This window comes from Cervus elaphus, chromosome 11, assembly GCF_910594005.1.
Source record: "Cervus elaphus chromosome 11, mCerEla1.1, whole genome shotgun sequence".
Lineage (NCBI taxonomy): Eukaryota > Metazoa > Chordata > Mammalia > Artiodactyla > Cervidae > Cervus > Cervus elaphus.
The window spans coordinates 48,903,357-48,928,381 of NC_057825.1; the positions used below are offsets into that span (position 1 = coordinate 48,903,357).

Sequence of the window (25,025 nt, forward strand, 5' to 3'; positions counted from 1 at the left end):
TGTACACAGAAATAAACTCAAAATGCTAAGCATGCTAAGTTATTTCAGTTGTGTCCAACTCTTTGCTACCCAAAGGACCATAGCCTGCCGGACTCCTCTGTCCATGGGATTTTCCAGGAAAGAATATTGGAGTGGATTGCCATGCCCTCCTCCAGGGGATCTCCTCAACCCAGAAACTGAACCCATGTCTCTTATGTCTCCTGCATTGGCAGATGAGTTCTTCACCACTAGCGGCACCTGGGGAAACCTGCTACAAAATTTTAGAGGAAAACATAGGCAGAATACTCTGAAATAAATTTCAGCAAGATCTTTTTTGACCCATCTACTAGAGCAATGAAAATAAAAACAAAAATAAACAAATGAAATCTCTTTTTTTCTTCTCACAAGCTTACTCTGATAAAATAACCTAAGGAGACTTACCTGACAAGAAACCTAAGGCAGCAATAAGTAGTGAGGAACCAAGCCCATCAGTCCATCAGCTCTCAAGAAACTAAGTGAGTGAGTTTGGAAGCTGGCCTTTGTCCAATTGAGCCTTCAGATGAGACCAAAGCTCCAGCTGACATCCTTCTTGCTGTCTATGAGAGACCCTAAAGCACAGGACCTTGCTAAACTGTGCTCAGATTTTTGACCCACAATATGATTAAATATTAATAATAAATCAGCTACTTTAAGCTGATACATTTAGTAGTAAGTTGATACACAGCAATAAATAACTAATATATATATTATTAATAACTAACATGTATACATATATATAAAATGATGCTTAGCTTTTTTAAAGGAGATAAAGATATAATAATATTCCATTGGAAAACTTCATGAATAGCTACATAGTCATAAAGAGGAACTTAAAAAATATTTTATAACAATATGTGCAATTCAAGGAAACAGATGTAACTGTATCAGAAGGAGGAGTGGAGTAAAAGGGGCAGAGTGTACAGGAAAAGAAGTAACTACAAAGATTTCCTTTCCTGTGGCAATTCATAAGGTACCAATAGACACTCTACAAGTGTTACTTTTACTTCTGCTGCTGTCCTCTCTGCCTGGTCTGCCTCTCCATCCCATTCCTTATCTTATGAACTCTCTGTGTGGTCTCCAAGAATTTTTTCCTTCTCTAACTAGCCCTAGTGATTGTTTGTCTCCCAAGCACTCTAAATGTGAATGTGGGTCAAATAACAAGGTTGTACATAAATCATCTGCAAGCTGGTCCAAAGGAGATTGAGAGGAACATGAATATCTCTCCGTAGAGAAAAGGGGGGATTAGACCATCACTTTGGGGCTTCTTTATAGCCCAACTCTCACATCCATACATGACTACTGGAAAAACCATAGCTTTGACTAGATGTACGTTTGTTGGCAAAGTAATGTCTCTGCTTTTTAATATACTGTCTAGGTTGGTCATAACTTTTCTCCCAAGAAGCAAGCGTCTTTTAATTTCATGGCTGCAGTCACCATTTGCCATAAGCGATGGGCCCAGATGCCATGAACTTAGTTTTCTGAATGTTGAGTTTTAAGCCAACTTTTTTTACTCTCCTCTTTCACTTTCATCAAGAGGCTCTTTATAAAGAAAGCTGGGCGCCAAAGAATTGATGCTTTTGAAATGTGGTATTGGAGGAGACTCTTGAGAGTAGCTTGGACTACAAGGAGATCCAACCAGTCCATCCTAAAGGAAATCAGTCCTGAATATTCACTGGAAGGACTGATGCTGAAGCTGAAACTCCAATACTTTGGCCACCTGATGGGAAGAACTGACTCATTAGAAAAGACCCTGATGCTGGGAAAGATTGAAGGCAGGAGGAGAAGGGGACGACAGAGGATGAGATGGTTGGATGGCATCATCAACTCGATGTACAAGAATTTGAGTAAACTCCAGGAGTTGGTGATGGACAGGGAGGCCAGGCGTGCTGCAGTCCATGGGGTCGCGAAGAGTCAGACACGACTGAACAACTGAACTGACTGAACTGAGATCATCACTTAGATGCTCATGATTAAAGTTTTATTGTCATTTGTTTACCTTTGCCCTGGAGTTACATTAGAAAAATGTAAGAAACTGCTTCTTCTCTGAAAAGTTAATTTGTTGACCTCTCTTCCTTGGAAGAAGGGACTGAAAAATGTTGATCCTGGTTAGGTTCTTCTCAATGTTCAACTAGGAGTTATGGTCAAAACATGTTGCCAGCTACATCAGTACACAAAGGATGTTGTGGCCACCAGGCCAGCAGCCACTGTAGCCACCCCAAGATGTGCACCATGAAGGACTTTAGAATGAAGAAAAGGAGGATACTGGCCCTAGATAGTTGAGGTGCATATCAAAGGAATGATTTCAATGTGCTCAGACTCTTACATCTTTCCATACGTAGAAAAGTACTAAATTAACTAACTTGAGTTGTCTGGTTTTCTTTAATTAGAAGTAATCTTTTGAGTTTCAACTACCAGGTTTTTGTTGCAAAACTCCTATATATCCAGGCTCCGCCCTTATCTCTTCAGAATAGGCCCTCAGAGCTAACTGAGAGACTGCTTCCCAGGCTTGATTCCTCAGAAAGTCCACTAAGACATAATTTTCAGCTTTTAGGTTGTGCTTTTTTTCTTGAGTCAACACAGTACACTAGAATACTGTTGGGATAATTTTAAATGTTATACTTTGCCAAATAAAGCCGTACAACAGCTGGTTAAGAATCCACCTGCAATGCAGGAGACTTCAGTTCGATTCCTGGGTCAGAAAGATCCACTGGAGAAGGGATAGGCTGCCACTCTGGTATTCTTGGGCTTCCCTTGTGGCTCAGCTGGTAAAGAATCTGCCAGCAATGAGGGAAACCTGAGTTCAATCCTTGGGTTGGGAAGATCCCCTGGAGAAGGGAACAGCTACCCACTCCAGTATTCTGGCCTAGAGAATGCCATGGACTGTATAGTCCATGAGGTCACAAAGAGTCAGACCCTACTAAGCAACTTTCACTTTCATTGGTTGTGACGATCCTAAACAGGCATAGTTAATAGATAAATCAGGGGTATAGTACTCTGTATCAGTTTAGTTTCCACTGTGATTCTTTGATACCCTATCTCCCATCCCCCATGTCTTTTGGAAAGTAGGGAGTCTCCAAAGAACCTGAAATACAAGTCAGAAAGTTTTGATTTGCAAAGGCCATGGGGACTTTACCAAGGAGCCTAGCTTTTCAAAGCCTGGGTCAATTTACAAGATGCATTGTCCTCAAAGCAGAGAATTCAAAAGGATCCAAGCTTGCAGAGTTCTGATCTCTACTCTGATACTGAGTTTTTACATGGCCTGGGGCCAGATGTTGAACCTCCCATGGTTCTTCTCCTACTTATCTGTGAAATGGATATGAAAATTCTGAGCTTCAAAGTGACTCAGTGTGAATTAAATAATATCTTAAAGGCCTTTGAAAGAGTGAGGTGATAAGTGTTCCTTTTAAGCTTCTATCAGATGTTATACAATTTTCCATTTAGGTGAAAATTAACTTCAAACATATCAAGCTTCAGTTTCAACCTAATCACTTTTTGACCAGTGGTTCTAAAAATTCAACTGTGGGATGTTTGAAAGAGCAAATATGAGTGAGCACACTGCAAGCTAATGTCCAGAGTAGCCTATGATAAAACTGTGACTTTGATGGCACCCTCCCCCACAGTCCCTCTCACAGATTCTGTCCTCCCAAGAAGATGGTTCATGGAGTTTGCCTGAAATTTAAAATAATGTCTTCTTGGTGATTTAATCATTCCTAGGCAAAACTAGAGTACATATTTTGAAATTTCCACTAACAGTATAAAATAAAACAAGAGCCATTATGTATTCTATCAGCATTTTCTTCAAATAATTGTTTTTATTTACATTGTTGAGTAATTCCTATCCATCAAGCCAAGGGAATTCTTTAAATGTTAGAACACAACCCATAGGCAAATTCAAAAGAAGCTAGAAAGACTTTTAGAGACGGTGAGGTTCTGATACTTCACTTAAAAGCAGAATAGCAGAGCAGTTAAGACTTTGGATTCTAGGATCAGACTCTGAGCTCAAATCAGTTACAGGTAGTGTGTACTTAGACAAAGTGTCAGGCGAGTGTATGCTCCTCGGTTTTTGTCTGGTCACAACAAAGATTTGGAGTGACGGACATTAAAGCTCCCTCAGCATGTTACAGCTCTCGGGTCTTGGACAGACCTCTCAGGTCTCGAACAGACTGTGTTATAGCTCTTAAATAAATCAGTGTTACAGCTCAGTGTTACAGCTCTATTTTATTTAGATAATAGCAGGAAAATCCATCTTCGAGGCATGAAGGCATGTCGATCCAAAGACGCAAAGAGAAGAGCGCCCCATCGCGTGGGAGAGAGAGTGAGAGAAGAGCTTTGGCTCCTCTGTTTATATGTTTCTCTCTCCCTGGGCCTGTCCTATGTAAATTGGGCCAGCCAGGAGTGTTGTTTGTTTTACCTGAGGTTCTCACTCCAGTCCTCAGACCTTCCTTGTTCTATTTTCTCAGGCTTTTCCCTCCCAGGTCTTTTAGCCACCATTCTGGACTCGTTTTCCCTATTCTAACTACCTAACAAAAGGAAACGCTGATATTTTTATTTTATTCTTTTCAGTAGAGAATTTAATAAGGTCCACAAACATGTCTAATTGCTGCTATGTCTGAAATATAACACAAACTTGGGCCTTGATAAGCATTTGCAGAACATATTAGATTAATGAATTAGGACTGTGCTGCTTCACAGTATTCTTAAAAAAAAAAGAGTGGATTAATTTGACAGCCTAGAGAGACCCAACATTCAAGATTGGAAAAGGGAAAGATGGCTCTCCAGGGTTTTCCCCAAATCTCACAGGCAGTTTTCCAACTATTTGCTTCACCTGGATTTAGAAGAAGCTTCTATTCAGAAGCACATTTGTAACAGATGCAGAATTGCTGCTGAGGAAATCATGTGCCCTAGTAGAGAACACCACAGTGGTTTCTTGAGCAAGCCAGTTTGCTGAGGGAAGTACAAATCTCTCATACAGAAACAGAATAACATTATCCTCAGTCTCACATAAAACTTAAGTGTAAGCCAACGCCACCCAAAGCCTTCTGCTGGCCTATTCCCTTCAGCGATGGAGGATGGGTTCAATGTACCCACAAGGCTGATGTAATGTAACGTGCAATTGACTTCTACAGTTCAAAGGGACTCCAGCTTTCAGTTCTGGGAACAAGCTGGGTGGGAAAGGACCTGCAAAACAAACCCGAAGCTATTATGCTGTGGCTGAATACTAATTACTGCTGAAGCTGTGCTGAAACCTCTAATACCAACTAAGTCCTATGCCAATAATCAGAGATGGAGAAGGAAATGGCAACCCACTCTAGTATTCTTGCCTGGAGAATCCCATGGACAGAGGAGCCTGGCAGGCTACAGTCCATGGGGTCGCAAGAGTCAGACACGACTGAGCGACTAAACCACCGATAATCAGAGAAAGCTGTGTGGTTTACTTTCAGTCAGTTCCGTTCAGGTCAGTCGCTCAGTCGTGTCCGACTCTTTGCAACCCCATGAACCGCAGCACACCAGGCCTCCCTGTCCATCACCAACTCCCGGAGTCCACCCAAACCCATGTCCATTGAGTCGGTGATGCCATCCAACCATCTCATCCTCTGTCATCCCTTTCTCCTCCTGCCCCCAATCCCTCCCAGCATCAGGGTCTTTTTCAATGAGTCAGCTCTTCACATGAGGTGGCCAAAGCATTGGAGTTTCAGCTTCAACATCAGTCCTTCCAATGAACACCCAGGACTGATCTCCTTTAGGATGGACTGGTTGGATCTCCTTTCAGTCCAAGGGACTCTCAAGAGTCTTCTCCAACACCACAGTTCAAAAGCATCAATTATTCGGTGCTCAGCTTTCTCTATAGTCCAATTCCCACATCCATACATGACCACTGGAAAAACTATAGCCTTGACTAGACGGACCTTTGTTGGCAAAGTAATGTCTCTGCTTTTTAATATGCTATCTAGGTTGGGCATAACTTTCCTTCCAAGGAGTAAGATCTTTTAATTTCATGGCTGCAATCACCATCTGCAGTGATTTTGGAGCCCAGAAAAATAAAGTCAGCCACTGTTTCCACTGTTTCCCCATCTATTTGCCATGAAGTTATGGGACCGGATCCCATGATCTTAAGTCTAATTTTTAAAGCTACTGTTTGGTTTTTTCCTCCGAGTGGAATTAAAGAAAATAAACTTCCAGTTATTTGTTATCAAATCTGTATTTTGGCTCTGTAATGGCTTTGTGAAATAATTCCTAAAAATATAGATGCTCAATTTTAAATAAGAGAACCAACATACTCTTAGAGATCCACTTATACAAAGAGCAATATTGGGTCAAACAATAAAGAAAAAGTCTCATCAGGCAGTCAGGAGTCTTCAGTCTGGGTCCTTGTACCAGCTTTATCCAAGCCATTCTTACAAACTCTCACTGAAGGGACATTTGATTTGTTATAAAAATAATTTTCCAGAAATGCCTGCATTTCATCTTCATGCTCATTTCTAAAGTAGCACAGCTTTAGGAATGGTATTCCTGCTATCTTCCCCAAAGACAAGGTAGTTAGACAGTAAGTACCTGAAGAAAGAAAACCAAAAATGTTTTAAGTAGGAGGTCAGCAAAGAAATCGCCTAATATACTGGGGCTATAAAGCGAGCTTTCAAGATTAAGTCTTTTGCTTCCTAGTTAGTTCCTCAAGCAGTTTACCCTCTGCTGTCCAAGATTTTCCCTCTGAAAATTTCGCTCCAGAAATGCCAAAGACTGGTTTTCCAATCCCAGGCCTGCCACTCACTACCTGCGACCTCATCTGAAAAGAGAGCAGGAGAACTAATTTACCTGATGCCTGTGAGGGTTGGAAACCACATTCTATAGAAAAGCAATCAGCTCGCAATAGAGCACTAGCACATTTGAATCTAAATCCAGTAAATTCCATTTCCATCACTACTTCTAAACCAGACTTGTACTATAAGAGTTTCTGTCAGCATTGATCTAATTGGAGAAGGAGAGAAGAACTTAAATCTCTGTCCCACAGCACTTCTGCAAATAATGCCAAAGAATTTTTGGTCCCAGCAGGTATTGGGCAATTCTGTAGTGGTGGCATAACTGAGAAGGGAGGATAATTTTTGACACAATGTCCTGAAGTTAAATTTCCAGAGGTGCTAGGCTAGGAATATTTCACTAGATTTTCTATTAAAACAATTCAAATGATGTTCCTAGATGTATAGAGCATCAATTTAAGATTTGTGGCAATAAAAATAATTTTTTAAATTCTCATAATAGTCCTGATGAGAACCTGATAAATTTCAAATAAGCGATTCTAAACCCTATCACATATTATTGTAGATTTACATTAAAGAAAACTTTCTCTGTATTTTCAGACCTTGATTTCTTCTAAAATCATTTATTATACAATACCTGTAGTCTTTGTGAACTGTTTCTTCAAATTCTAGTAGACTTTTCTTATTGGAAGTAAGTAATATTTTGTGTGTAAACTATGTTTTGAAGTATTTATACATTTATTCTGTAACTTAGGGAGTAGTAACAATGATTGCTCTAATCATCAAAGGCTTTCAAGTTCTTTCATTTGTGTTCAGAGCATTATTCATTCTTTTTTTGATGACCCAAATGAATATAAAGTGTCATGCCTATCGAATTAGAAGTTGGTATAGAACAGAAGGAGGAGGGCGTGGCAAGCCACTCCAGTGTTCTTGCCTGGAGAATTCCATGGCCAGAGGAGCCTGGTGGACTACAGTCCATGGGGTCGCAAAGAGTCAGACACAACTGAGCAACTAAATACAGCGCACAACACAGCATAGAACAGAAGACCCTAGACCTCCAGTGTGACTGTCAAAAAAAAAAAAAATATATAGCCACAAATAAGACCAGTGACAAGCAGTTCTTAGTTACAGCAGCTGGTTGGTTTCTATTAGTGCCAATATGTGGTGGTTAGAATAGGTTGACAGTATAGTAAGTCTAGGAATACAGAAAGAAACAATATTCAGAAATGGAGATAGGCAGTTGGGGATTGACAACTTTGGTTCACATGACAACTGCTCTGGTACCTCAAAGTGTTATGAGAATTTGATAACTGATTCAAAGGAGTCAATGGACCATGAATTGAGAGTTCAGATTCCATGGATTTAGACTTGTCTGAGTAAGCTTCAAAATACTGCTGAAGTGGGCCCACTAAATGTATATGTGTATCATTAGTCAAGGGGCCTGATGGGAAGTTATCCTAAGGGAGAAGGGTCAACAGCACAGTTTTGACTCCCTGTCAGTAGATTCTCTTTTTTATTGTTATTAAGTGTTTACTGGAGTATAGTTACTCCACAACGTTGTGTTAGTGTGTGCTGTACAGCAAGTGAATCAGCTGTATGTTTACACTTCCCCCCCTTTCTAGCCTTCTTTCACATTTAAGTCACCTCACAGCATTGAGTAGAGTTTCCTGTACTATACAGTAGATTCTCATTAATTACCTATTTTATACATGATATCAATAGTGTCAGTCACTTCAGTAGATTCTGACTGCAGCAGAGGGCCAATTTAAAGCCAAAGGATGCATTCTATTCATTTTGGCCCACAAAGACAGTTACTGCGACTCAGTCCTCAGTGTTTTGAGAAGACTATCAACAACAATTAAAAAAATAATTTTAGAATTAAAAGTCTAACCCACAAAAATCTTTACAGGAAATTGGGAGTACATGGGAGCAGGACTTCTGACCTTATTAATCAAGTGAAAAGAGATCATTTTTCCCACTTCACTACAAGAGAATGGAAGCAATAAGAAATTGAAAAAAAAATCATTATTTGGAATAGAAAAAAGGCAGAAGGTCTTCTATGTATGAATAACAGTATTCTCCAGGGAGCTTGGAGGGAATGAGCTGCATGCCAACACTGGAAGCAAAATGGCAGCACTGGAGGCATCACCAGTGGGCTGGAATAGCCTCATCTTCCAGCATGTGAGGACAGGGATTGGTGAATCAAGTCTTTTTCCATTGTAAGTCTAGACATCCATTCAGACAAGCACAAGGAACAGGAGGAATGCATTGGCAGATATAGGGGTAGCTCCTGAAAGTAAATGGAAAAAGGGCCACCAAAATGTACTGGAATAAAGAGATAAAAGAGGTCAGAAGACAGTTCTGTTTTTACCTTATTTTTTCTTCTTCTCAATATACAATACTTTATTCTTTTTGCAAAATGGCCATTTTTGTTTCACCGAAAGTATTGTAGAAAAAGAGCAACACCATGCACTCCCACATCAACATCTAGCTCCAGAGCCATTAATCCATCAGTATCCCAGTGACGCAAAGAAAAATTCCTATGAGGGAAAATCTAATTATGAGTACAGATGCTACAACATTTACCATCCAGATTTTTCCTATAGTGGTTTCTTCTAGTACCAGTTTACAGAAAATGGGGGATGGAAAGAATTGGAGGTTTTGCATGCTATAGTTGATGTCTGAAAGAAAGAAGGAAAGAAAGTGAAGTTGCTCAGTCCTGTCTGACTCTTTGGGACCCTATAGTCTGTAGTCCACCAGGCTCCTCTGTCCATGGGATTTTCCAGGCAAGAATACTGGAGTGGGTTAACATTCCCTTCTCCAGAGGATCTTCCTGGCCCAGGGATTGAACCCACAGATCTTACCTCTTCTGCATTGGCAGGCGGGCTCTTTATAACTAGTGCCACCTGAAACTGAACACTAATTAAGTAATACATATGTTTCTAGAATGATGATCCTCAGAAACATACCATAGAGCTGAGGTCCAGGTGAGGTAGAAAAATCATTTTTTTCTCTTTTTTATTTTTTCTCTTTTTTATTATCATAAGTCAGAAAGAAATTAGATACCAGTCTTGAAAAAGTCTGATTATTGTTTAGATATTAAAATGTTAAAGAAAGGAATAATTATAAGATTCGACATTAAAGAATCATGCCTTGGTCCCCTTGCATGAAAGTCATACATAAACAAGCAGTTGCTCTATTGACACTAAACAAACCTTCCCATATTTTAGATACAAGCTTCACTATATTTTTATGTCAAACATTATGAATATAATAGACCAAGAGATTTTCTAGCATGGTCATTACCATCGTGGCAAACAAAGTTCATATTCTGAGTCTCAGAGAGTATGTATTACACAGCTTTTCATAAAATAGAGTTCACTGGGCCAGGTTTACTTTTCATTTGAATCAAACCATGGTAGAAATGATGAAACTATCTTCAAATCATGGAGTACTATGTCAGAAGTGATTTGAAAGATAATATCTTCAAGTGATTACCAAACTTGTTCAAATATTAGGAACTCTTTCTAAGATCAAAACAAAACAAACTTACGGATGAGCAGGCGCTGATAGCAATGTAACTGACTGAGAAATTACACTGTGTGAAATAGCTATCATGAATTGAAAAATGATTTTCAAAAATTTTTTTATGTTAAATATACTTCATTGAATTGTGCTTAAGTGAGTAAATCATTAGTGAAAGTGAAAGTTGCTCAGTCATGTCCAACTCTTTACGACCCCATGAACTGTAGCCCGCCAGGCTGCTCTGTCCATGGGATTCTCCAGGCAAGAATACTGGAGTGGGTTGCCATTTCCTTCTCCAGAGGATCTTCCCAACCCACAGATCAAACTAGGGTCTCCCACATTGTGGACAGAGCCATCAGGGAAACAACCCTCCAAACCTCAGCCACTAGACATATCCTGAAATGAAACTCCACAGTTACCATACCTCCAGCCTCCTCTTGGAGAAAAAAATGCTTTGAACTAAACTAAGCTTTTCTCTTAGTATTTATTGCCAAGACATCTATATACTAGCAAAATATAATATGATACATAATTTACTTTTATAATAGAAATAATTGCCCAAATATTGAAGATTTTTTTTTCTTTCTTTCAAAATGAAAATCAACATTTGGCTCTAATATTTTAAACCCTGCTTTACTATTTGAACCAATTTTGCAAAACTACACATCATCAGAATCATTCATTTCACCACTTGGTAAGCTGCATTCATATCTGCAGCTTATTTTAAAAGATAAGCTTCATGTAATGGCCATGATAAGAGTTATAGAGCCTTAAAACATCTGAAGGGCAGTGTGGTGAGGCTCCACTTGACTGAACAAGACATTCACATCCTGTTTGTCAAGATTCCTAATGCATTTTTCATTATCATTCCAGTCACTCATTGACTCCCAGTATAACATATTGATTCGATTTTCAGAAGGAGTCTGGAGATGAGATAATGAAGCAATTAAGCAGTTTTTCAAAGGATAACCACTGTCACCTAAAATCATTAAAGAAGAATAAAATACCTACAATCCTCTACCATATCAAAGCTAATTTGTAACTGATTAAAGAGTCAGCTTCCTGAAACACTGAGACTTGGAAAATTGAAAGAATTTGGAAACATATACTAACTGAAATACTTTTTAGAAATGTCTATAGACCAGTTAGGATTTGTTGTGAATTCACTTCTGTCCTGGATATGTTCCAGTAATAGCTGCAGCTCTGTACTACATCCTTGAAATGTGTACTTTAAAAATTAATGTCCTATGTAAATTCTCCGGGCTTCCCAGGTGGCGCTAGTGGTAAAGAACCCATCTGCCAATGCAGGAAACATAAGAGACACAGGTTCCTGGATTGGGAAGATCACCTGGAGGAGGATATGACAACCCACTCCAGTATTCTTGCCTGGAGAATCCCATGAACGGAGGAACCTGGAGGGCTATTGTCAATAGCATCGCAAAGAGTCAGACATGACTGAAGTGACTTAGCACACATAAATACTTTACACTCTTTGGGCATATTCTTGTAGTAGGGTGTTGCTTTGTGGAAAACTGATGTGAATTTTAAAGCATTCAAATAAGGCTGACTCAGGAGACCGAAAAAAGAAAATAATTATCTCTCCCTAAAAGAAATAGTGAGGCAGAGAGTCTGTTTTAAATAGAAAATTCCAATATGACTCCTGACCCCGGTACGTTAATTCAAGTCATTGACATGGTATAAATGTGACAATGAAATGCATAAACAGGAGAAGTAAAAATTTACAAGCTGTCAAAAATGTGTACAACCAGATGAGTTAAAAATCATCCATCCTCTGTAGAATTGCAAGAGAACCCAACTGACCCAGAAGTAAATCTGCTCAGAGCAAGTCCCATGTGACTCTAACAAATTAAGTCTGTTTGACTTTCTGTAAAAAGTAGGGGTTCAGGTACTTCCTTTTTTCAGGTGTGGGCAATAATTTACAGGACTGATAACACACATTTTTTAACAAAAGAGAAGGGTGGGTTTCTGTCTAATCAAGACTGAGGCAAGCTTCCATTTAGTCAAACTCTTCCTGCTCTATTCCAAGAATCTTATTCTGAAAAAATGTCTTAAATCACTAGTAAAGTGGCTTTCAATGTAATCTTTGGATGTGTATTCCAAGAGGTCATGGAAACAGGAATAGGAAAGTAGAGGTAGTTAGAATAGGTAACTGTGCCATGATTTAAACAAGAGCAGTCACCTCAACTGTGGGCTTCTATACAAGATAATAAAGAATGCGGTTGCAAGCATAAGTTTCAAAACCCATTTTTATTATCTTATTATAGATGAAACCTAGACAGCATATTAAAAAGCAGAGACATTACTTTGCCAACAAAGGTCTGTCTAGTCAAGGCTATGGTTTTTCCAGTAGTCATGTATGGATGTGAGAGTTGGACTATAAAGGAAGCTGAGCACCAAAGAACTGATGCTTTTGAAATTTCGTGTTGGAGAAGACTCTTGAGAGTCCCCTGGACTGCAAGGAGGTCCAACCAGTCCATCCTAAAGGAGATCAGTCCCGAGTGTTCACTGGAAGGACTGATGTTGAAGATGAAATTCCAATACTTTGGCCACCTGATGCAAAGAGCTGACTCATTGGAAAAGACCCTAATGCTGGGAAAGGTTGAGGGCAGGAGGAGAAAGGGACAACAAAGGACGCGATGATTGGATGGCATCACCAACTCAATGGACATGAGTTTGAGTAAACTCTGGGAATTGGTGATGGACAGGGAGGCCTGGCGTGCTGTGGTCCATGGGGTCACAAAAAGTTGGACACTGAGAGTGACTGAACTGAACCAAATAGATGAAACTTCAGTTCTAGAAGAAAGAAGTTGCACAAAGTCTATTAAGTTATTAGAAAGAGGATCAGGAACAGACGCTAATCCCAGATCCTACAGATAAGTGAGATGGTACAAGGTATGTATATCACCTTTCATGGCCCTAATAGTCTTCAAGTGCAGCACTGTTCCTTTAAGTCCTAGGGAAACTGCAGAAAGCTTTTTGGGACTGAGTAGAGTATAAGTTTTTCTGTCTTGGTGCAGGAAGAATTAAGCAAGAGGCAGAGTGAAAAGTAAGAGTTCATTAGAATAGGATGCTCGTGAGATAGAAGTAGGCAGGCATGGGAGGTCTACCCTAAGAACTTCAGTTCAGTTCAATTCAGTTCAGTTGCTCGGTCGTGTCTGACTCTGTGTGACCCCCAGGGACTGTAGCACGCCAGGCTTCCCTGTCCATCACCAACTCCCAGAGCTTGATTAAACTCATGTCCATCGAGTCGGTGGTGCCATCCAACCATCTCATCCTCTGTCGTCCCCTTCTCCTCCTGCCTTCAATCTTTCCCAGCATCAGGGTCTTTTCTAATGAGTCAGTTCTTCCCATCAGGTGGCCAAAGTATTGGAGTTTCAGCTTCAGCATCAGTCCTTCCAATGAATATTCAGGACTGATTTCCTTTAGGATGGACTGGTTGGATCTCCTTGCTGTCCAAGGGACTCTCAAGAGTCTTCTCCAACACCACAGTTCAAAAGCATCAATTCTTTGGCACTCAGCTTTCTTTATAGTCCAACTCTCACAGCCATACAGGACTACTGGAAAAACCATAGCTTTGACTGGCCTGACCTTTGTCGGTAAAGTAATATCTCTGCTTTTTAATATGCTGTCTAGGAACTTAGTGGGCTATAGTTTTATAATCAAAGGAAAAGTGGGGAGGGAGAAAAGATCACCTTCTTCCTCATCCTTGAGTAAACATCAGGCTTAAACCATCAGCTCTTGGTAGGGAAATTAAATATATAGTCTTCTCTAGGCTTCAGAGACAAAGCAGAGCAGGCCTCTGACCTTGCTTCTAACCTGCCTGGACATGCCCTGACTGTTAGTGCCCTGACTGCCTGCTGTGAGTGCAAGCCTTGCAGCACCATAGACAAGATAAGTGACAAAGCTTGAAATTGTTGAGCCCCTGGAAGGACCCTGGTCAACCAAGCCCCAGGCTTAACAACATTCCAAGTTTTACATGACAAAACAAACAGCATTAGCATAAAATCAGAGCTGCAGTTTGCTCACAAGTAGATGATAATATCAGTTTGCATCCTGGGATTGTAAGTGGGAAAACTGAGCTGCAAATTTTGAAATTTCACCCATGGAGCAGACCCACTGCCTGAAACTCTTTCCCAACTGGGACTCCAGATGTGCTTGACATGGGACTTCCCAGCACTGTTTAAGTCTGGATGTTGGTCAAAACCCAATTTGTTGATGTATCCTGTGCCGTTTCTATTTCTCTTTTCTTTTAATGTTAGTATATTGAAAGTAAGCTAGAAAATTTTCTAATAAATATTGGTATTAATTGTTTACATATAACTAGTGGCTTATTTTGTTAACAAATCCTTTGAACTTGAGACAAAAGTGAAAACTTTTGCAAAACAGCTCCTCCTCAATGTCAGGTGGTGGAGTCTTCTTGCCCTTACTTGGTCAAACTGGGACTGTCAATGTGCTGTGGAAATGAGTGAAAAGGGGGTAGCCAGTGCTTAAATATGGTAAATCATCTCAGGTTTCATTATAATGTCACCTTTCGCCTATTCTCCCCGATATTTAGTACATGCAGAACAAACCCTTTCTCAAGGATCCTTAACTTGCTAACTTCAACGGGCAAGATGCAGGTCTTATCCCAACATTGCTTGGTTGTTCAGAGCCATGTCTTATGCTACTTTTACATGGTTTTGTCGCCAAGCAAGTTAGCTTGGTTTTGTTGCTAGGCAAGCTTGCTTGGCTTTGTTGTTAAGCAAACCTGTTTTCTTGAATGATCGTTAACTTACAGAGGTCTCCTATATTTTTTCCCTATTTATAATACCCTAGTGGAGAAGGAAATGGCAACCCACTCCAGTATTCTTGCCTGAAGAATCCTGTGGACAGAGGAGCCTGGTGGGCTGCTGTCCGTGGGGGTCGCAGAGTCGGACACAACTAAAGCGACTTAGCATGCACGCATGCATTGGAGAAGGAAACGGCAACCCACTCCAGTATTCTTGCCTGGAGAATCCCAGGGACAGAAGAGCCTGATGGGCTGCCGCCTATGGGGTCGCACAGAGTCGGACACGACTAAAGTGACTTAACAGCAGCAACAGTGGAATTAACTATTTAAATAACTTACTCTCTCCCTGTTACTAGGATATAATAATGTCTATCCAAATTCTCCCATGGCTCACAGTTTTCTTGGTTTTATTTAAATTTTGTTTTATGAATAATTTCAACCTCATATTCTGATTTATGACTGAATTATGACATATCATTCACAATTTATGTCATTAATTTAATAAAATTTGGCAATTCTTAGCACATTTCCAATCTCCCACACCACACTTCTCCAATTTCTCTTTTACACACTTCCTATTTCTCTCTTATACACACATACAAACACATGCACTTTATAATTTCATGACTCTCCCATGCCTCTTGCATGTTGTGTTGATAGTATAATAATCTTAACAATAAATTAATATGCTGCAATGTTGGAGAGTATGTGCACTTATCTGGAAAGCGTTTGCACATTTTCCCTAAAGACTTCTGAAAATGGCCTAAAGTTTCTTAGGTAAAACACCCTCCTCAGGATCCTACTCCACTCTTCAAGTCTCAAAATATCACCACTTTAAAGTTAGATCTATCTTTCCAGTATGAACTCACACTCACTTCACTTCAGTTCAGTTTAGTTGCTCAATCGTGTCCGACTCTTTGTGACCCCATGGACTGCAGCATGCCAGGCCTCCCTGTCCATCACCAACTCCCAAGTTTACTCAAATTCATGTCCATTGAGTTAGTGATGCCATTCAACCATCTCATTCTCTGTCTTCCCCTTCTCTGCCCTCAATCATTCCCAGCATCAGGGTCTTTACAAATGAGTCAGTTCTTCCCATCAGGTGGCCAAAGTATTGGAGTTTCAGCCTTAGCATCAGTCTTTCCTATGAATATTCAGGACTGATTTCATTAGGATGGACTGGTTGGATCTCCTTGCTGTCCAAGGGACTCTCAAGAGTCTTCTCTAACACCACAGTTCAAAAGCATCAATTATTTGGCTCTCAGCTTTCTTTTTAGTACAACTCTCACATCCATACATGACCGCTGGAAAAACCATAGCCTTGACTAGACGGACCTTTGTTGGCAAAGTAATGAATCTGCTTTTTAATATGCTATCTAGGTTGGTCATAACTTTCCTTCCAAGGAATAAGGGTCTTTTAATTTTATGGCTGCAATCACCATCTGCAGTGATTTTGGGCCCAAAAAAATAAAGCCTGACACTGTTTCCACTGTTTCCCCATCTATTTCCCATGAAGTGATGGGACCAGATGCCATGATCTTAGTTTTCTGAATGTTGAGTTTAAGCCAACATTTTCACTCTCCTCTTTCACTTTCATCAAGAGGCTCTTTAGTCCCTCTTCACTTTCTGCCATAAGGGTGGTGTCATCTGCATATCTGAGGTTATTGATATTTCTCCCAGCAATCTTGATTCCAGCCTGTGCTTCTTCCAGCCCAGCATTTCTCATGATGTACTCTGCATAGAAGTTAAATAAGCAGGGTGACAATACACAGCCTTGATGTACTCCTTTTCCTATTTGGAACCAGTCTGTTACTCCACGTCCAGTTCTAACTGTTGCTTTCTGACCTGCATACAGGTTTCTCAAGAGGCAGGTCAAGTGGTCTGGTATTCCCATCTCTTTCAGAATTTTCCAGTTTATTGTGATCCACACAGTCAAAGGCTTTGGCGTAGTCAATAAAGCAGAAATAGATGTTTTTCTAGAACTCTCTTGCTTTTTCCATGATCCAGCAGATGTTGGCTATTTGATCTCTGGTTCCTCTGCCTTTTCTAAAACCAGCTTGAACATCTGGAAGTTCATGCTTCAGGTGTTGCTGAAGCCTGGCTTGGAGAATTTTGAGCATTATTTTACTAGTGTGTGAGATGAGTGCAATTGTGCAGTAGTTTGAGCATTCTTTGGCATTGCCTTTCTTAGGGACTGGAATGAAAACTGACCTTTTCCAGTCCTGTGGCCACTGCTGAGTTTTCCAAATTTGCTGGCATTTTCAGTGCAGCACTTTCACAGCATCATCTTTTAGAATTTGAAATTGCTCAACTGCAATTCCATCACCTCCACTAGCTTTGTTCATAGTGATGCTTTCTAAGGGCCACTTGACTTCACATTCCAGGATGTCTGGCTCTAGGTGAGTGATCACACCATCGTGATTATCTGGGTCATGAAGATCTTTTTTTGTACAGTTCTTCTGTGTATTCTTGCCACCTCTTCTTAATACCTTCTGCTTCTGTTAGGTCCATACCATTTCTGTCCTTTATCGAACCCATCTTTGCATGAAATGTTCCCTTGGTATCTCTAATTTTCTTGAAGAGATCTCTAGTCTTTCCCATTCTGTTTTTTTCCTCTATTTCTTTGCACTGATGGCTGAGGAAGGCTTTCTTATCTCTCCTTGCTATTCTTTGGAACTCTGCATTCAAATGGGTATATCTTTCCTTTTCTCCTTTGCTTTTCCCTTCTCTTCTTTTCACAGCTATTTGTAAGGCCTCCTCAGACAGTCATTTTGCTTTTTTTGCATTTCTTTTCCATGGGGATGGTCTTGATCCCTGTCTCCTGTACAATGTCAGAACCTCCGTCCATAGTTCATCAGGCACTCTGTCTATCAGATCTAGTCCCTTAAATCTATTTCTCCCTTCCACTGTATAAGTAAATCTTTAATCCAATTTTCTGTTGATGGGTGAAGCTGTGTTCCCTCCCTGCTATTTACCTGGGGCCAAACTATGGTGGAGGTAATGAAGATAATGGCGACCTCCTCAAAAGATCCCATGCATGTACTGCTATACTCAGCATCCCCAACCCTGCAGCAGGCCACCACCAACCCACACCTCTGCTGGAGACTCCTGGATACTCCCAGGCAAGTCTGAGTCAGTCTCTTGTGGGGTTACTGCTACTTTCTCCTGTGTCCTGGTGTGCACAAGATTCTGTTATATCCTCCAAGAGTGTATTTCCCAGTCCTGGTGGTCTATGGTGGGGTTAATGGCAATCTCCTCAAAGAAGCCTGATGGCATACCCACGTCTGCTGCACCCAGAGCCCCTATCCCTGCATCAGTCCACCGCTGACCTGTGTCTCCACAGGAGATGCTCAGACACAGTTCTGTCTCAGTCTCTGTGGGGTCCCTGGGTTCTGTTGCACACGAGGTTTGTTTGAGCCCTCTGAGCGTCTCTGGTGGGAATGGGGTTTTATTCTAAACACGAATTCGCCTCTCCTACCGTCTTGCTGGGGCACCTCTGCCCTTGGAGGTGGGGTATCTCCTCACAGCCGCTCCTGCAAAGTGTAGCCGCCGCTCCTGACCTTGGACGTGGGGTAGCTCCACATGGCCGATCGCCCAGCCGCAGCCGCGGCTCACCGCTCTAGCACCACGCTTAGTCAACTCACACTAACTAAACTCAAAGGAAAAAACTCTCTCGAGCTTAAGTAATTTAGTCTACATTGTGAGCCTGTATGTTTTTCACATACAGAGTCACAATGAGAGAGGAGGTAAATGGGTCCCCAGGCTGAGCAGCTGGAGCTTGCTTCCTGTTGACATACTTGAAGGAAAAGATTAAGGCAGGAACAGAGGGGAGCTGAACTCTGCTTGAGTGAAAAGACAAGACGACTCCATTTTTCTTTTTTTGAAGTCTATTAATTTATTGAGTAAAAACAAGTCACTGTCAAACATATTAAATGCAGTTTCGTTCAAATTTGGCTGATGTCCATATGCAGCAGAGGTGAATGGGGGGAAAGAAAAGACATAGTGATGCTGGCAAAAGGACACCGAACAAGACCATCTTCCCTTAATTATAAAAGCGGGCATCACACAGCCAGCATGAGCCATTAGCAAAAGGGAACGTGGTGTTGAATGAGCAGCAATAAAACCAAAGTAAGCGCAAGCTTGGAAGAAGAGAAAGGCCAGAGCTTTTAGAAGGCAAAATGCAGCAGGGGCTACTTGGAGAGCAGCATTGGGCAAGAACTGCTGGCTCACTTGGGGAACACTGTGACCACGTCGCAGCCTTCGGGTGGAGTGACCCGCTTCCAGGCATGCTTTTCACAGTAGATCTGGTCCTCCATGAAGAAATGGCCCTTCTCTTTCAGGTTGGTGCCACAGACAGTGCACAGGTAACAGAGGGTGGCGGTGATGATCCCACAGCGTCATGAACATGCCAGCGCGGGTGCCACATCTGTCACACATGGGCAGCTTCTGGGCATTTCCAATCGATGCAACCACTTTGGTGACCAGAGCCTTAACACTTCTGAATCCTGAGGACTTGTTGGGATTCCCTTTCTCCTCAGACTCCAGAATTTCCTGCAATACCAGGAACGGAGTGGACTGTTTCAGAGGCTCATTTAACTCCTGTTTCTCCTGGAGCATCTTGTAAACTTCAGATTCTTTGTCAATGAGGAGTCCGCTTGGAAGCTGAGAATGATCTACGGCTTTGCCATTTGTCTCCTGCCCGCTGGCTGCTGTCTTTGACTCCAAGGCATTGTTGAAGCTGGAGATGTTTTCAAAGGAGTAGGGGCCAGCTGGGTTGTTGTACTGGCTTGTGATGACCTAGGGGCAGAGCTGGAGGCAACTGAGGCGGTAAAGGGCCCAGCACTGCGACTGGGGGTGCTTCCTACATGGAGGACCTCTTGGGGCTCAGAGGCTAAATTCATCTTGTTTGGGTGATGTTTCCCTTCCTCTGTCACAAGAGGAGACCAGATTTTCTGTTCAGGTCTGGCTGCTGGGAGAGTCATGTTGTCTGTGCAGCCCTTGATTTTGTTCTGACTTTCCAAGTGTGTCATATTGCTGGTATTTTCCCCATGGATGGCTGTGATTACATCTCCAACACATAAATTACCTTCAGCAGCCTTCCTTCCAGGAGTGACCCAGGAAATGGAGAGAGGCTGTTCGAAGTCCTTTCCCCCCAGGAGGTGGAAGCCCCAGGGTCCCGGGCCCTGGAGGACTATTTGCTGAGTTGTCATGGAATGGGGACAGTGGGTGGCAACCCGAGGGGACAGGTGGGGCAGGACGTGGAAGGGTGCACTGGGCTCCCTGGGAGCTGCTGGCGAAAGAGCACACGGCGTGGGCCTAGGGAACCTGGGGTGTGTGGGAGCTGGGCAGGAGGAGTGCACATTTTTTTTTCTTTAGGTCAAAGAGGTCTCCCTAACTACCCATTTGCCTAAAGGTTCCTCAGGGGTCAAAAAAGGGAGGAGGCACTAGCCCATACTATGTCTACCAACCTCACAGAGAACCTCATGCTAGAATTCATTTTGGCTAAAAGATGTGAGTGCATATCAGAGAGGGTCCTGAGTCAGACAAAATATGGGCACAAAACAAGACGGAACAACATGGTTGGCCAGAGGGAACTAGGAAAACTGCCCTCTTATAAGCAATTTAAGCCACCACAAAAATGCAACTCTCTCTGAGCCTGCCAGTATGTCTTTCCACATGTACTTTGCTGCTAGTAAATGATTTACCTGCTTCACCACCACCTTTTGTCTCTTTGATAAATTCTTTCTTCAAAAGAGACAAGCACCAAGGTCCTGCATCAAACCAATGGGGTCTCATGGTCTAATGGTTAGGATTCGGCACTCTCACCTCCATGGCCTGGATTTGATACCTGGTCAGGGAACTAAGATCCTGCTTCAAGCTGCCACACCCCATGCCTCCAACCACCCCCCTGCCCCCACAATCAATAGAAGGCCTAATTATAATCAGTTTGCCATTTTATTAATTTAAATAAAGAGAAATATATTGCCTTGAGTGTAGACTCAAGTCTTTTTGGTATTCTATGAAATGTGGCTGCAAAGTTGACACCTTACAGATATAGGTCTATGAAGCTTTGTTCATATCTTTTTTGTTACTCCATAATATTGGGGAATTTCATCTCTGTATTTGTCTTGTCTACCAGACAGTGCAGTGGCAGAGATTGGGTCACATAATCTCCTCACCAACAGACCTAAGACTGTTTCTCAACCACAGATTGAGCTCAGTACATGTCACTAAATGAGGTAAAAGTAGAAAAGTTGATTTGAAAGTTAAAGTGGTTAGATATAAAGGGATGCCAGATTAGGTGATAGTAGAAGGATGAGAGATTTAAAAATCACTATGCTTACCATGCAATACAAGACATAACTAAAAATATGAGTCTGAGGCCAGAAAACAAAATTCTTCAGTCATATTTACTCCATATCCAGTCACAATCTAGAGCACAGGAACTGTGGCATTTTAAAATTGAGGATGTGCTGAGTCTCTTCTTTATGAACCTGTGTATCTATTCTCCACTATACAACACAGCACTTTGAGTTGGCTTCAGCCAATAGAGGGCACAGCAGACGATTCAAGGAAAGGAGAAGAATGAGGTTATTGTACCTATTCCTGAGAAACCTGGTGAGAGAGCAGGTGGGGAGGGCTCCATGGGCTGGATTTGTCTCATAGCCAATGGGCTCAGATCCTATCAGACTACTCTCTTATACGTATTTCTCTCCTTCTAGTAAATATACTTGTTTCTATTCAGGGGTAATGTCAACCTTCCTTCACCAGCTCTAGGGTTCTCTGTTACCTGCACTCACTTTTCCAAATAGTTTATTTAAAGCACCCAGTTTGTATATGCCATCAGCTTCCTTCTGGGACTCTGAGACTTTCAAGAGTTGAGAAAATAATTACACAAAAATTATTGCCTACTTGTACTGGTCAGCACAACTATGGCCATTTCCTAAGTATGGTCCATAGGATACTCAAGGTTTGGGGGATTGATATGCCATATATAATATTTTATATGCTTAGATACTTTTTTTACTGTTGAACTTTGAAATTTGGATAAGTAGGATACATTGAGGTTCGATTACGGATTTGTTAGGGATAACATCCAGAGATTACTTTAAAATATAACACTCAGGCCTAGAAATATCTGACAAAGTTGAGGATATCTTGGTAAGGAATTATAATTTAAAAAGCAATTTTTTCCTTCAAGATAAATTGAAATCCTCTGTCCAGGGGAATTTCCAGGCAAGAAAACAGAAGTGGATAGTCATTTCCATATCCAGGGGATCTTCCCAGCCCAAGGATCAACCCATGTCTCCTGCATTCCAGACAGATTTTTACTCGCTGAGCTACTGAGGTCCTAGAGGTGAACTGGGTGACAAAAATCACTAGATCAGTCAGCCCACAATATCTCCTAAAGCTGAATTTGTCTTTTGCTCATTACCAGACATGGAACAATGAACTGGTCAAAATTGGGAAAGAAGTATATCAAGGCTATATATTTTCACCCTGTTTATTTAACTTAGATGCAGAGTACATCAAGCGAAATGCTGGAATGGTTGAAGCTCAAGCTGAAATCAAAATTGCCAGGAGAAATACTGACAACCACAGATATGCAGATGACAGCACCCTAATGGCGGAAAGCAAAGGGGAACTAAAGAGCCTCTTGATGAAGGTGAAAGATGAGAGTGAAAAATTTGGCTTAGAACTCAGCACTTAAAGAACTGAGATCATGGCATCCAGTCCCATCACTTCAGAGCAAACAAATGGGAAAAAAAAATGGAAACATTGATAGACTTGATTTTGGGGGGTTCCAAAATCACTGCAGACATTGACTACAGCCACGAACTTAAAAGACTCTTGCTCCTTGGAAGAAAAGTTATGACAAACCTAGACAATGTATTTTTTAAAAAAAGACATCACTTTGCTGACAAAGGTCCGTATAGCAAAATGATGGTTTTTCCAGGAGCCATGTACATATGTGAAAGTTGGACATAAAAAAGGCTGAGCACCAAAGAATTGATGCTTTCAAACTGTGGTGCTGGAGAAGACTCTTGAGAGTCCCTGGGCCTGCAAAGAGATCAAACCAGTCAATCCTAAAGGAATAAACCCTGGATATTGATTGGAAGAACTGATGCTGACCCTGAAGCTCCAATACTTTGGCCACCTGATGTGAAGAGCTGACTCGCTGGAAAAGACCCTGATGCTGGGAAATATTAAGCGTAAAGTGATAACTCTTCTTTTTAATACATTGTCTATGTTTGTCGTAGCTTTTCTTCCAAGGAGCAAGTGTCTTTTAATTTCATGACTGCAGTCACCAACCGCAGTGATTTTGGAGCCTAAGAAAATAAAATCTGTCACTGTTTCCATTTTTCTTCCCATCTATTTGCCATGAAGCGATGGGACCAGATGCCATGATCTTAGTTTTTTGAATGTTTCATTTTAAGCCAACTTTTTCACTCTCCTCTTTCACCTTCATCAAGAGGTTGTTTTGTTCCTCCTTTCTTTCTGACGTTAAAGTGTTATCATCTGCATATCTGAGGTTGTTGATATTTCTCCCAGCAATCTTGATTCCAGCCTATGAGTCATCCAGCCCTGCATGTCACATGGTGTACTCTGCATATAAGTTAAGTAAGCAGGGTGACAATATACAGCCTTGACATACTCCTTTCCCAATTTGGAACTAGTCCATTGTTCCATGTCCACTTCTAACTGTTGCTTCTTTTCCTGCATACAGGTTTCTCAGGAGGCAGGTGAGGTGGTCTGGTATTCCCATTCTTCAAGAATATTCCAGTTTGCTGTGATCCATACACTCAGAGGCTTTAGTACAGTCAGTGAAGAGAAGTAGATGTTGCTTTGGAATTTCCTTGCTTTTTCTATGATCCAGCAGATGTTGGCAATTTGATTTCTGATTCCTCTGCCTTTTCTACATCCAGTTTGTACATCTGGAAATTCTCAATTCATATACTGCTAAAACCTAGCTTCAAGCATTTTGAACATTACCTTACTAGCACATAAGGTCATATGCTAGGATTTTAGCACACTTGTACAGTAGTTTGAACATTCTTTGGCATTGCCCTTCTTTGGGATTGGAAAGAAAATTGACCTTTTCCAGTCCTGTGGCCACTGCTGAGTTTTTCAAATTTGCTGGCTATAAATAGCACTAAAAGTTGTTCTTTCATTTTTTTGCTATTGACAGTAATTAAACTTCTGTATAGTCAGAAGTTAATGTTTTCTTAAGGCCATTATGTTTTTGTAGTAATTAAATAAATAAACATTAAATACAACTACAAACCAATTAGAGATATTTTATGTGGGGGGTGTTTTAAGAAGCTTCTAAAATTACATCTTATTTGGTGTTATAGTAAAACAGAGGGTAAATAGGTACTATTTCTTCTGGGAAATCTTTAACTTTCTCTAGTCTCTCCAAAGCAAACTGACACCAGTGTGTGGATTCTGTTGTACCTTACAGGGTCCCACTATGGTCTCAAATTTTGGCATGTGTTGTGGAAAGATATTTTTGGCACCCTTGAAACAATTGAAATCTAGAGAGTAAAAGGATACTTGCTTAGAATGCTGAAATTGCTAATCCTGTGACCTCAGCACCACAGTTTAATCTACAATAGAGCAATTTCATGTTTGTTTGTTTGTTCCCCCCTGTGGAACGATGGCATAGACAAGTTTAAATATATGGCATACAGATGGAGTACAAGCAGATGGAAATTTTCAAACAGTTAAATAATAATAATTCTAAGTGTGCAGTTAAAAAAAATATTTTAGGTCCACTGCATTCAAGGAAGGATAAAAGAGATACCATGAAATTCTGTCTTCCCCAAACCTATAGCAAACATGCATATGTAAGATATTTCTTTCAATTCTTATATACACAAGGCCCACAGGTCACAATAAAGAGTGATTTGTTATATTTTTTCTAATTGAAAAAAAAAAGT

General features: G+C 41.0%; 1 pseudogene; it reads right to left on the bottom strand.

Moving 5' to 3' along the window:
• Nucleotides 1-19,310: 19,310 nt before the first annotated feature.
• On the bottom strand, nt 19,311-20,294 carry LOC122703622 (annotated as a pseudogene).
• Nucleotides 20,295-25,025: the final 4,731 nt, after the last annotated feature.